This window comes from Pyxicephalus adspersus, chromosome 1, assembly GCF_032062135.1.
Source record: "Pyxicephalus adspersus chromosome 1, UCB_Pads_2.0, whole genome shotgun sequence".
NCBI classification, from domain to species: domain Eukaryota; kingdom Metazoa; phylum Chordata; class Amphibia; order Anura; family Pyxicephalidae; genus Pyxicephalus; species Pyxicephalus adspersus.
Window position 1 is genome coordinate 21,288,716 of NC_092858.1, and position 14,935 is coordinate 21,303,650.

Sequence of the window (14,935 nt, forward strand, 5' to 3'; positions counted from 1 at the left end):
CATTGTGTGCTTACATCCCAGCATACATGGACATGAATGTTCCTTGGCTATATTTTATGAACAGTTTCCTAATAGCGGTGTCTTTAGCACTAAAGTATCCTGATCTATCAGTGACTGAGAAGACTTATATATAATTTCAGGACATGCAATGAACATACATACTGAACATACTGTAGCTTATGGCTTTGTTCATTTATATTAAAACTCCAATAATAAATCAATTATATGTTAACATCTGCTTTAGTGTTTTAAACTCTGTAGATGGTAATAACGTCTGCAGTTGCTTAATCTGTAGGAGACATAAAAACATCTAAAATGTCTCCAAAAGGTAGTATATCATAGTTAGTACAGCAACATTAGTATAGCCGTGCTCATAATTGGTGCTGTCACTCCAATAGCATAATTTATACCCATCCATTGCAAGGCAAACATAATTAAAGGCAATTTTACAATGCTAATATTTAAATAAATAAATAATTTCTTCATTCTCTTTTCCATCAGTGATCAGACTGCAAAACTGTATTGTCACAAGGGCAGGAGACTTCAGCAGGGGCATAATGCATTTGTAAACTTAAGCTAGAATTACAGATGCCAAATTTTTAAATTTAAATTCATTTTTGACCCAACATCTTAGTCCAGGAAGTAGATGGTGACCTTTGGATAATGCTTGAACAAAGATGGCACCATTCTACTGTAGAGAAGTGCAAATGAAGACATTGTCAGGGGGAGTACTGTGATCCATGAGAGGTCTCCACACAATAGACTTTTAGGTAAATGCTCATTTGGGGGGGAATTCTATATATATATATATATATATCCCATAAAATTCACAATGTATAAAAAAAAAATGATGGGAGTAATACAATATAAAAGATAATGTTACATGACCGATGTGCCATACTATTCCACATTTAACCAAGTTCACTTGTAGGCTCCATATCTATGTTCATATATGTAGAGTATGTATATCTAGATATAGTTCTCATAATCTAATCTTAATTATGAATGGTATGCTTTAATTTAATTTTGTGTGAACATTCATTGTTTCTTTAGTAAATTTAAGTAGCCTCATGGATTGCGGAATGGAAAGCAACACTTGTTCTCTGCTGGTTTGATAAAGAATTTTCACACTATAAGTTTTGTGAATGTTCCCTTAATTATTCAAAAGCAAATAATGACTAACTACTAATCTGCAGATGAAAGAAGTAAACTGAATTTTGCTTTGCACATGAATGGATAAAAAACTTAATACTTGCATCATTTATTGTGTGATGTTTTAACTTTTCCATATTATATTGCATAACTTATTTTCCAAAGAGCGCAATTTATTGGGTCATGTCCAGCAATGGCTTTGGCTTCATCCCATTTAAAACTAAGGACTACCTGGAGATTTGTGTTCTGACTTTTTCTAACCTATGTTTGACACGGCTATCAATGGTAAACCTGACCCTTCTTGAACTTAAAGCAAAAAAAACACAGCTTAAATACATACAGTATTTGGGAGCTGTGGATGTGCAATTTGCAGCCATTGTTGAAGCCTAGCCACCTATTAATATGATTATTATTAAACAGGATTTATATAGCGCCAACATATTACGCAGCGTTGTACATTAAACAGGGGTTGCAAATGACAGACAGATACAGATAGTGACACAGAAGGATGAGAGGACCCTGCCCTATAGCAGATTTCATGTCCTGGCTTATCAGTATATAGTGAATTCTTACTTTTCCTGGTGCTTGTGCTGCTTCATAATAAATCTGCCCATGCTTCTTTAAAAATCAGTAAAGGGCAATGTCTGTGCATATTGTTATTGCTGTTGTTCCCTAAACTACCTCTTGCTTCTTCTTGCACAGTGACATCTACAACCAATTCTTTTCCGGTTCAGAATCTTTACCCACCATGATTGACAAGGCCGGAATGATGTAAATCCTGCTCACACATATAGAATTTTATGATCCCACCATTGAGATGTATATGTTCTGTAAAGCCGCAAACACACATGCAATTATTGTCGTTGGAAAGCATCTTTCACGATCCTTTCCAGTGACAAAAGACTGAAAGATGGATAAACGAGTGCTGAACATCCGTCGTTCGGACGATGGACGATGGGTGCTGTACACAAGCCAGATTCTCGTTCGAGTATCAGGCCCGAGCCGATTATCGGGCAAAAACCATTGGACGTGTGTACGTAGCTTAAAAGAATGCACACAGGCAGGTACGTAGGCTTTATTGCAGAAAAGACATAGCATGAACATAGCATGCCTGATCACAATTTTTTCAGTTTTTATATTGAGTTCCACTTTAAGGAAGAGTGGATTGTAGATTAAAAAATATTTACCATGATAGCATAAATATAAATCATGGAAGTATGCATAATAAGATAAATATGTTTTACAAGTTAACTAGATTATTGAAGTCATTTTCATTTAAATATGTGACAGTCAAACACCCACAGTATCATGATTAAAGATGCATATTCCCCAAATAGCACCCTAAGATGTTCCTAAATTTAGAAGTGCATTGCGAATGTGACGCATCTTCTGTGAACACCTTGTTGTGCATCCCCAAAATAGACCAGTGTAGGTGTTTGTATTGAACGGTATTCAGAATAGAAGTAGATGAAATTATCTTTTATCAGATCTAGTCTGACCAAGACTAAAAAATAGGCTGGATTTGCTAGAGGAATTTATTTTATACTTATACAAGGGAAGCAGCACTTTTGCAAAGAGCTCCAAACTAGAAACTAAGTTTGTGATTTTAGACAAACATTCCTGGTATACAAAAATGTCTATGATTAAGACACAGATTTAGATATGTCCCCCCCACCAGTTGAAGCACAATCATAGAGTGGTTTCATGTAGACTCCATGATTAAGAACCTCTGGGGAGGGGGGTAAATGTATGCATCTGTGATCATTCTAGTTCACCTAGGACCAAAAAAGCTTCAAGCCTGACATGGAATGAAAGTGTTCAGCCAGTGATTTTTTTTCTTACAATTTACATCTATTTCACCTTTTCTAGGTCACCGACCGATAGGGATGAGCGAGCAAGATTTTTAAACTCGATCTTGCGGCGAATTCGGCTGTTCTTGCTTGCCGAAATTGTAAGCGAGAATGGCCCGTGTAAATTCGCCGATCCAGATAAAAAAAAAGTCCTGAAGGATTCATGCAGCCCTGGGAATCAACTGCGATCCCCGGGCACTAGAGGTTAATTAACCTCTAGTGCCCAGGGATCGCACACAGGAGGATTCCCAGGGCTGCATGAATGAATGCAGCCCTGGGAATCCTCCTGTAATGATTTCCTGGAACTTCTGATGGGTCCGCCAAAATTTTGCGGACCCATTGGAACTTTGAAGAAATTTTCACAAGAATGCCAGAGACATTCTCGCTCATCCCTACCAACCAACAACTTGATTGCAAGGAAGTATTGAGTTAATTGGATATACATTTTAACCTGGGATATGGAATTTACAAAATATTGGGGTACAATGTCAGCACCAATCTTACTCAAGAGCTGGTTCCCTTACAGGCAGACAGTAGGTGACTGGTGAGTTAGAACAACATGGCTTCCAAGTTTCAGGTATAAACTATTGTCACTGCTACATAAAAAATTCTCTCTTTAATAGGTTGTACTGAAGTTATAGTTGTCACTATATACATGGTGTCTTCCCATGACCTTTACAAACAGCAGGAGTTCCTGGAGGCCTTCACAAGCACATGAACAATACATGGAATTGTCAGGAAATGGTCTATAGCAGGGGGTCCAATGTGGGGACTCATGCAGTCCCTCTATCATTCTCCTACTGGTAATATTCACAGTTCGACTCATGCAGTCCATAAACTCATTCACCGTAATTAAAGTAAAATGTTTATTATGACAACAGCGATTAAGAGATAACTAATAAAATTTTTGTAAGAAAAAAGTAATACAATAAAAGTTCAGCATTACTTGTATCCTCCGGCACCATTCTCCATGCAGTTACTATTTCTTATGTCCAGATGTCACTGTTGGATTGTCTGTCCATTGAAATCTCTGATATCTGAAAACACCTGTAAGACTTTAAACTGGACCAGAAAAAGGAAAGTTTTCAATTTGCGTCATCATTAATGAGAGCAGCTCTAAGATTTGTACATCATAATCCAAAAAACTGAAACATGAATGTTAATAAGTGATCCTCCTGGTTTATTACATATAACAAGTCCTTTCTGGTTGGAATCAATGTGCAATTTATACATACTGACAGATAATTGTACATTGTTGGAAGGAATTACACAGAAGGAGATCAACACATGTAGAGCATAACTAAAGCATAGTGTAAATATCATATAGAGTGCAGGCTGTCAGTAGCAAAAACACAGCAGCCTTTTTATGTGTTCCCTCTGTAACAGTTGTATTGTCTGTGTTATTTTTTACTTTCTTTAACAGTCCTTGTTCTTCAGCAAAACTTTCAATTAAGCTATGGACACACGTCAGATAATAGTCACTCGAGACTGTTGTGCTCATCTCAGGCGAAAATATGCCATCTACAGTGCCTTCCCTCTGATGTCTTTCATCAATCCACTGTAAAGTATTGATGAACTATCAGTTAGGATCTACCATTGTGCATTTCTATGAGGTGCTTCTTGAGGGCCATCTCCAGTCCTCTAGCAACAACTCAACATAACCATAATGCAAATGTGTTCAGCTGCAGCTTACTGAGGTTGGATCGACTCCCTATTCAAATCAATGGAAGCACTGTACACCCAAAGATGGCCAGAAGCTACATGTCCCATCCAGGAACCATGTTGAAAATCACCGCAATGCAAATGCAATCATGTGCTAAGGTGTGTATAAAATGAAAGAACTGCTCCCATATGAAGAAACAGTGGGGTTAGCTACTCAACATCGATGGGACTGATTTAATAACTCCCCTAGCGTTCTAATTCTGTCCGTATTTCCATGCAAAAAGCGTTATCGTTTTTTAGCATCTAAATTTAGTTTACATTATAGGCTATAATTTATAGGTATAATTCACTGAAATATGTACAATATTTAATAAATTTAATAATAAACTTTCAATAAAAAAACACAAAAAACTGTTAAAAAAATAGAGAAACAGAATATTACTGTCCAGTAGCATGTATAAGTATATATATATAATATAATTATATATATTATATTAGAATTTCTTTGTATTAGACTCAATACAGCTATTTTGTATTAAATTCAATAAAAAATTATTTGAATTTCCCACCGCTCCTCCAGCCCGCACCAATGTCACCGGGAAACCCTGGAGAACGTCTCTGCAGTCGCCGGGAGAAGATCGAAGAGGGAGGACACCGCCCGAGGACATGCGGGGACCAACAGGACGCCGTGGGACACGAACGGAGCAAAGTAAGTGGGTTTTTTTAAAGTTTTAGGCGACCCTGAGTGTGACTCAGGATTACTGCTTTTAGCATGTAAAATCCACCTCAAATCACACTCAGGATTAACGCTAGGGGGTTAAAGCTCTCCAAGGCTAGAGAGAGAATACACTTTCATCACTGAATCTGGGTGATCCGGCAAACCTGGAATGGATTTCTTCAAAGTAATTTGCTATTTTCTAGCAAATGTTTTGAACCCTGGACCAGATCCATTCCAGATTTGCTGGACCACCCATCTTCACTGATGAAAGTGTATCTCTTTCAGAGTTTTAATAAATCAGGCCCAAATATGTATGTATGACAGGAGTGGAAACTTTTACATTGTCAAATACTTGGACTCAAACTTTTTAACATGGGAAAACCCCTAGAAATATTTTTAGGCCTTTACGGAACCCCTGCTATAATTACTATAGTCACACCTCACAGTACATTATTGTGGTGGTCAGTGGGACAAAGGCCTCTGACATTGCTGGCCAGTGGGAGAAATGTTTCCCTTACCGATAGCCAAAAACATCATTGTGGTCAGTGGTAACCTGAGAGGCACAAACTTCTAAAAGAACCCCTAGCAACCTCTGAATCAGAGATTTAATACATGAATTTTCCAGTTCTCTGTCTGTGCTGTTTTTAGAGGCTGAGGTGTCTGCAAATAATCAGCAAAGGATGGGTAAAGATGGCCATGATTCTATGGAGTCTTGGATTGCCCAGCTTGTTTCTCCAGTTGTAATGCTAAGTTATGGAAGTGAGTGGCTGTGGGGAAAGGTTGCTTTGTCTAACAGCATATAGTTTAAAACCAAGCAAACCCAGTGTAATAAATTGGCCCAATAAATATATAGGCACTTTTACAGGTATGGACAGGTAGTTATGCACAGGTGTGCAGTCCTTATTGTATCATAGCCAAATCTTTGCCAGTTTAAGTCACTTTAAATGTTTAGTGTTATGGTTGGAGTTTATTGCTTAGACAGATACTTTACTATTGAGCTTTTCTCTTTTTGCTATATGTGGCTGTAGAGTTTTTATCTGTTCTTGACACTGGGAGCTCCTTCAAAAAGCGCCTTCACCACACCACCAGCATGTACATGTGTATTGTTGCAGCTTCCATTATGATGGATTCCATTCCTTCCATTAGTGAATTGTGTGGCTGAAAATGTGGCTTCTATATACAACAGGAAAGCCCAAAATCTATGACTGAGTGATAGAAATAAAAACCAGGGCTGCCAGAATGGAGATATTGTGGAGAACAAAGCTATAAAGGATGGATGGAAGTTGGTGAGTAATCTGGACCTTGGACATGGCTGCATAGGATGAATTTAGTAGAAGTGTAGTGTGTTGTGGAATTGGAACAGTTAGTCTACATAGAGGTTGTAATAAATTGAATTCAATAATAGAAATAAATGACACAAACTGCCATACAGATCTAAAAAAAGCCCACGGACACCATCATCTCCTGACTTCTTCATTAATGGTCGTTGGGCAGCTAATTCTTACAACTATAAAAAAGGGAACAATTTAGGCAAACCAAAAATGCCACTGTTAGCCTGATTTATTAAAGCTTCCCAAGACTGGAGAAGATAGACTATCATGGGAGAACCTGGGTGATCCAACAAACCTGGAAAGGATCTTGTCTGGGATTGAAAACATTTCCAACTAGTAGAAAATGATTTTAAAGAAATCAATTCAAGGTTTGCTGGATCGTCCAAGTTCCCCCATGATCTTCTCCAGTCTTAGAGAGCTTCAATAAATCAGGTCCTATGTATCAATGATATATATAATATGCCACATATTTAACAAAAATATCGTTTTAAACTGACACTTAACTATTGAAGGATGTGACATTTTTTTGTAGATCTATTTGACTATGTTGGATGTCTTTCATGTCATATTGTACGAACAAAATGAATCACTTCTTTTCAAAAAGCTACTTGTTTCTCACAACTTAATCAGCTCAGTACTGCATGATGTCATCTCTATTTCTGAAATAACTACTTAATTCCAATATAAAACGTATGGCAAGCAGCGAGCTGGCTCTCATGACTGCTTTTACTATGAAATATTAGCGTGGTGATTTTCTGTCACTAATTTATGGCTGTAAATCCATCTGATAGCGTGTAACAATTTACATTTAATATATAATGCTCGGGTTTAAATAAGGCTGAGATTTCTTAACATTTTCTTACTTGCAATGAGTTACATTTACAGTTAAATGTTGACCTTTACACTACAAAATGTATATGTGTGTATTCTGCACTAAATACATGATAGATTCTTCTTCTATCAGGAGGAGAGCATTTGCTTCCAGTTGTTGATAACTTTATGGGAACAGCAGATCTGTTGTTGGAATATTATTATTAATATTTTTAATAAAAAATATTTATATAGCACCAACATATTACGCAGCGCTGTACATTAAATAGAGGTTGCAAATGACAGAAACATAGAGACAGTGACACAGGAGGAGAGCACCCCGCCCGAAGAGCTTACAATCTAGGAGGTGGGGGAAGTAACACACAATAAGAGGGGAGATATGGATTGGTGGATAAGTGGTGAAAGTTTAAAAGACAGAAGAAGATGGGTATGCAAGTTTGAAAAGATGGGTTTTGAAGGCTCTTGTAAATGATCAGAAAGTAGGAGCAAGCCAAATAGGACGACGAAGACCATTCCAGAGGGTTGGGGTAGCTCTAGAAAAGTCTTGGAGCCGTGCATGTGATGAGGTTATGAGTGAGGAAGTCAGTAGTAGGAGACTGGAGGAGCAAAGGGAGTGACTAGGGGAGTATTTTTGTATCAGGTCAGAGACATCGGTGGGGTATAAAGTGCTTCTACTATGCCAGATGACATGTGGAAGTTTGAATCCTTGCATTATAATCTGTGTACTAGTGTTCATGGCTGGGGAAAATCTGTGATAATTTTATAAGAAAATTTTTGGTATATAAATGTTTGTACATAGAGCTAGGAGCATTAACCTGCAAGGCTTTTCATATTCTGTCAAGCTTGTATAAATCCATTCTTAAGCTATATACACACGTCAGACAATTCTTGCCTAACATGAACGTTCTTGCTCATCATGTGCAATAATCAAGCCATGGCGAATTGATGAATGCCCAATCCATGAATGATTGCTGTCCGCTCCTATAGAGGAGAGTACAGTGAGGTGCCACTCGCTCATCCCCCCTCTCCCTTCTCTATGGAACAGATCAGTGATGTGTGTACAGTCCTCATTTGTTCTTCAGTCACTGGAAGCCAGGTTCTGACTTCCATTGGACACCTGTATGGGGATTTTGATTTGGATTGTTGTACAAGATGAGGAACAATGATTTGGTTATCTGATGATTGTGTGTAAGGATAGTTATCAAGAAGATGTGAATGTTTTTCATTTTATTAATTCACTTTACTTTTGCAGCTCTTTAGGCGAAGCTAAATCTCCTTGCTGAACATTGGTTTGCATTCAAGCCAAGTCTACAAGGAGCTTTATTTGGAACTTGTATATGGATTTGTATTGGTGCATTCATTTGTGTTTGTAAATTTCAGCCTGAGCTATTGTGCACTGTTAAAGCAGCTTTGTTTCAATAAAAGGGGCTAATTACGCACATAAAGAATGTGTAAATGATCCCAGAGTTCCATTATCTCCTTGTATCTTCCAGAGTTCCTGCTATCTAATATGATAACTTAATGCAATATCAAGTATTTCATATTTTCCTGTATGTAAAACAGGAAAACATTATTTGAAATAACTAAAAACTAAGCATATAAATATAACAAATATAATAATAAATTCATAAATAGAATAGAACAATAGAAGAAATAAATGGCTATGGTATGTTTACATTGTACAGATGTATAGAGTAACAAATCGGGGCTGTGGCAAATGTTACAGATATATATATATATACATTTTTGTTTCTTTTTTGAAAGTCTTGAGAAAATAAAATGTTTTAGTATTTTATGCTGCTTTTGTGTTTTCTGTTCTGATGAGGTATACTATGGAGTGTGCTAATATTTTAATTAACAAAAATTAAGACGAGCAGCTTCTTACACAGAAGATTTCAATGAGCAAGGCAGGATGCAAATACCTTGCTGGTATAGAATTTATTGTACTGGGATATGTACAGACCAATGTGCCCTTTGGATTTTTTATTCTTTTTACATTTATTGCTTTATTCATAAGGCAGTGAATCTGACATTACCTTAAATGTTGTCTGGTGGAGAATCAATTACTGCCATTAAAACACATGAACCTGGAAAATTCCCACCAGGGAATAGTTAAGGGAATGTCTGATTTCCTGTTTTATAAGTAGAGCCCTATTTTTTTTGGAGCTCCCAGTATTGATATCAGTACACGTCAGCTGATTCTGATTGTGCATGATGCATGTGTAAAATCCATAACAACGCCTTAAAACATTGGAGAAAATTACTTTTTTCACACACATCACTGTTTGCAGCAAAATGTTGGAATGCACAATAATATGTGTTTGTTTTGTGTATTTCACATTTTTAAAAGGGACTTTAAAACAACAGTGACAACAATTGTGTCTTAAACCAGTCACAAAATAGGAAAAAAAACAAAACTTTAAAACTGTACATAATGGGTCTGATTTATTAAACCTTTTCAAGACTGGAGAAGATGGACTATCATGGGAGAAATTGGGTGATCCAGCAAACCTGGAATGGTTTTTTATTTGCTATTAGTTGGCTAATGTTGTCAGTCCTGGAGCAGATCTATTCCAGGTTGGCTGGATCACCTGTCTATCTTCTCAAGTCTTGAAGAGCTTTAACAAATCAGAGACCTTCTATAATGTTCTATAATAAAAACATTTAGACATATATATTGACACTGTTTGGTTTTATGATAAGAGAACCAAATGGTTCATATGGTAAAGTTTGTAACTGACTTCAATATGAACAGCAATGCTAATCAACATTGCAGTGTGGGTGTATTGCACCTAACTGTAGAGGTTCCTTTGGGTGCCAATCAAAATGAACTCCAACACATTATAGTATTTTACGACCTGAAGCCACAACACACCAATCTGAATAGTAAGTCTGATCCACTGACCTCTAAAATAAAAAATATAAAGTAAAACACTACTTACACTATTTATCTTTTTCTATAATATTTAATCAATATTTTTTTTCTGGAATTCTCTTTAAAACTAACTGTATGCCAATAAAACTAAAAGCATCGCAGAAACTCATATGTTAATGTTGTTTTTTTTATTGACAAACAGCTTTAAATTGAGTTTTCTGCTCAGTGTAATGGCAATGCAGCTTTTTTTTTTTTAATCGAAACAAAACTATTGCTGCTCACTATGGCATATGAGGTAATGCAGTTTCGCATGCCGGCTTGTTTTGAAATCGTTAGGTCAGTTCAGTCATCAGAATCAAATTACGAGTTAATAGTGAATCTCATTCATCTCGTGTACGAGTACAGAGGGTGGCAGAAAGAAGGATGATATCATACTAAGAATGATGTGTCATGAAAAGTCACCTTCACAAAATCCTACAAACAAATATATGAGCAAAAAAACCCCTAAAAATTTAAAGACAGCTAATTATTTATTTTAAAGGTGGGGGGGGGCAATAATTTTTCTATATTACAAATGGTTCTAGCACTTGATCAAATTATATCACTTAGCATTCCCATAACCAACCATCATTACCCACATACACCAAATGAAACCCATCATTTTCACTTATATGGTAAGAGAGGATCACCTGGGGTAAGCACAAGCTAATATCATTACGTTACTAACTGACCATATAGACGTCTTCTGATTTAAAGTGGAACTTTCATTAAAAAAATAAAACTTACCATTACTTTGGAAGATCCCTCCATCCCTCCGCAATCAGTAGGTTCTGTCCTGTCCTGGATTCTTTTTTTTTCCAGGAAGCGGGACAGCGCGTGCCACCACCTTCTTCACAGCGCAGGGACAAGAGTGGGTTACATTTGTTCCTGAAATGGGAAAAAAGTGCCAATCTCACTGTGCATGCATGAGATCACAACTTTTTTTTACATTCCGGGAAAGTTCCTTCTGCACATGCCCCGGGTAAGTCATCCGCAGAAGGAACAGCCCAAATCTTCCAGGTATTTGTGATGTAAGTATCCCAGGAGGCTACAGGTTTCTCACTCTTTATGGCCGCATAGGAAAAGATTGAAAAAGGGACCCCCCCCAACAAAAAATGTTAGTATTATATAATTAAAAGTATTTAAAAAAACAAACACATTTTTCATTATATAAAATGGTTAGCCACCCTTTTTTATAATGATAAAAATGTGATAATACATACGAATACCAGATGATCCAGCATTCTTCCTTCTCCATCTCAATAATAGACCTCAAAAAGCTTAAACATATGGTTAATGCAGCAAGAGCCTCTACTTTGGAGGCAACTAACTACGCCTAATATTGGATTTTGGTTTTGAAAGATCAACGAGATTATCTAACCTCCACCACACACAGTACAGAAGAGAAGTTCCACCTGGTTTTACTGGCTACAGTACCAAGACTCCCCTGACTATAGTGCCTATTTAGCTCAGGTTATATAAGGAGATCTCAGCTGTATGTGATACCCTAGATGAGACACGTCCAAAGTCTGGCCGGGGACAATTGCGGTCCTTGTTCAGATTTCCACTGGCCTGTAGCCTCTGTCATAAAACCATTAATATGCGGCCCGCCAGCACTGTTGACCACAGTATAAAATACACACGTACAAAAAAGCTATTTTCTATTTCATTAGTTAAATAACTGCCTTGCAATTATCGGCCCGCTACTCGGCGGGCATAATCGGCTGGACAGGAGTCCCCTTGCGGAATCCGGGAATCCCCTATGTCATTATAGTGGGCGTGTGCTGTTCGGGACTCACGCAGACTATGCACACCCTGATTCCAAGAACACACTGACACCAGACTCTGTGCACAGGGAATCCCTCATGTCACCCTGGTGGCCGTGTGCTGTGCGGGACCCGTGCAGACCACGCCCACACCAACCCTGAGTACGTGCTGAATGGTCAGCCCCACACATTTTCACCTTAACAAATCTGGCCAGCTTTGCAAAAAGTTTGGACACCCCTGCCATAGATAGTTTCAACTAAACTTGTTCCCTTTGACAGTCCCCACTGATTGCTCCATTTTTGCCACTGAATTCTGTTCTTTGCAGGACCACAAATCTAATCTAGTTTATACTTATACCTCTCCTATTCTCCCCTGGCCTTCCCATCTCCATATACCCACCACTCCTTGGTGTTTATAGTCTAATGTACGGAGACTATTTGTTTGCAACACTGTGGATGCCTTATTTCCATTTTTCTGCATTCTGCCATTATTGTTTGTCATATTTCGGGTATTGTTTAAAAATTAAAAAAAAATGCGATGATACCCTGGTGGCTGATAGTTTAAGTAGGTATTCGAGGTAGTTTTGGTAGGTCCTCAAACCTTGCATAGTTTTGGAAAATCTAAAACATAAGGCTTTTACAGTCAGTTTGTAATAAGTATGATGTCCTTAGTAATTTATGCAGACCATTCATTGTTAAATGTTTTAATAGGCTGCACATTAGATTCAATTAAAAACTCAAATGTAACAAATAGCTATTAAAAACTTAACCATGCTCACTTGATTTTTGATAATAATCAAACACTGTTCAAGAATCCCTGGTCTTTTGACCAAGTATAGGGGAACACAATGGAGAACGAGAGACAAACCATAGCCACAGATTCCATACAGGTTGAAATTTTCTAAAGAATCTACCTACGCTGGCAATATAACTCCCATCTATGTGATACAACACAACATCTAGTGTTGGTCGAATATCTCACTATTCCATTCGACACCTATTCAATCGAATACTGAAATATTGTTCGGGTGATCGAATGCCAAATTCAAACACCATTGAAGTCAATCGTGGGAGAATTCGGGTTATTTTTAGGAACGATTAAGGGCTGCAAGAGCAATCAGATTGCTCTTGCAGCCCTTTACTAGTTGTATGTGCTCTTGGACAGAGTTTCTCTATCTAAGAGGGAGTCCTGTGTTCTTGTATAGAGAAACTCTATCCAGGAACACATACTACAGGGCTGCAACAGCGATCCTGATTGCTGTTGCCACACTGCGCTAGTTGCATTTGTTCTTGGATAGAGATTCTCTATGCACGAACACAGGGCACTAGATGTGATGAATGGGGAAACTTGTCCCCATTGAACCTCTAGTGCCCCGGAGATCGCCTGCAGTCACAGCTGTGACCCCAAAGTTCCCACGGTCACATGAACTGCACACTGAACTGCAGATGAACTCTGCATATGGACTCTGCAGCTTCACTACGATCCCCGGGGCACTAAAGGGTATCTAACCTGGAGTGCCCCAGGGATCGCACACTCTTCTCAATGGTTGCAGACTCTGCTGCAATTATTGAGAAGATGCCCGACCCGGCAAGTATCTCTTACTCTGTAACACGCACAGTAATATGGTACATTTGTTACACTTTTCTCACAGTGGATATAAGAAAAATGTAACAAATGTATCATAGTATTACTATGCTAGAATGTGTGTTAGAGTATCATGTCATTGTAGGATAACCTGTAGGAAAAAAAATGTTAAATAAACACAAATACTCAATAAATTAATTTAACAATAATTTTAATTTTTTTTAACACATTTTTTATTATCCAAACTTTTTTCTACCCAAATTCGAACACCCATTTAATGGGTCGAATAAAGGGACAACCTGAATTTGAACACCAACACTAACAACATCGTTCCAGCAATCTAAATACTAATTACTATAATAGCTTCATTTACATCCACCATTTTTTTTTATTTGTGCAGCAGCAATTGTTCTTTTCTACTAGATTTTGTCCTGTTGTCTTTCTTACTCTGTGCCTGCTTGTGGTTAAAGCTTGAGTTTGTGGGCCATTTATACCCCGCTGTCTGTCCTGGCTTTTACTCTTGTTTGGTTGGGTTGACCCTAAGTGCTAGTCAATGTGGTCAGCAGGAACTGTGACTCAGATCAGTATTTGCCAGAAGTAGTGGGACATCCCCAACACTATGACACAGACTACAGCCCTACCCAGGACTGGGAGAATTTGTTAATGTAGGGCAGACGAAGGCCAGCTAGCCTTCCAAATCATGGGGACCTAAGTCATCTAACTCAGATTAACCTTGTGATGTCCCTGTTGTTATTTATTCGCTCTTTTTAATATATCTTTTATTGTATATAGAGCATTCCTAAAACTTAAAAGGGAAATCAACAATTCATTTAAATGTTTTAACGCTACTAGATTGTAAGCTCTTCGGGGCAGGGTTCTCTCCTCCTGTGTCACTGTCTGTATTAGTCTGTCATTTGCAACCCCTATTTAATGTACAGCGCTGCGTAATATGTTGGCGCTATATAAATCCTGTTTATTATTAATAATAATAATAATAATAATAATAACTAACTTGGCAACTGAATGATTCCATCTTCAAAGTCATATTTATACAGGAACACATATACATTGCCAATTATACAATGAGGATTCTTTCCCTTTTTTCTTGAAACTCTAAAAACGTACA

At 37.6% G+C, this 14,935-nt stretch overlaps 1 long non-coding RNA gene across 1 annotated transcript; it reads right to left on the reverse strand.

Moving 5' to 3' along the window:
• Window positions 1-3,854: 3,854 nt before the first annotated feature.
• On the reverse strand, window positions 3,855-11,343 carry LOC140343828 (uncharacterized). The gene is made up of 2 exons (XR_011923419.1): window positions 11,206-11,343; window positions 3,855-4,064 (listed from the first exon to the last, which is right to left on the reverse strand). It is a non-coding gene; the product is annotated as an uncharacterized lncRNA (long non-coding RNA).
• Window positions 11,344-14,935: the final 3,592 nt, after the last annotated feature.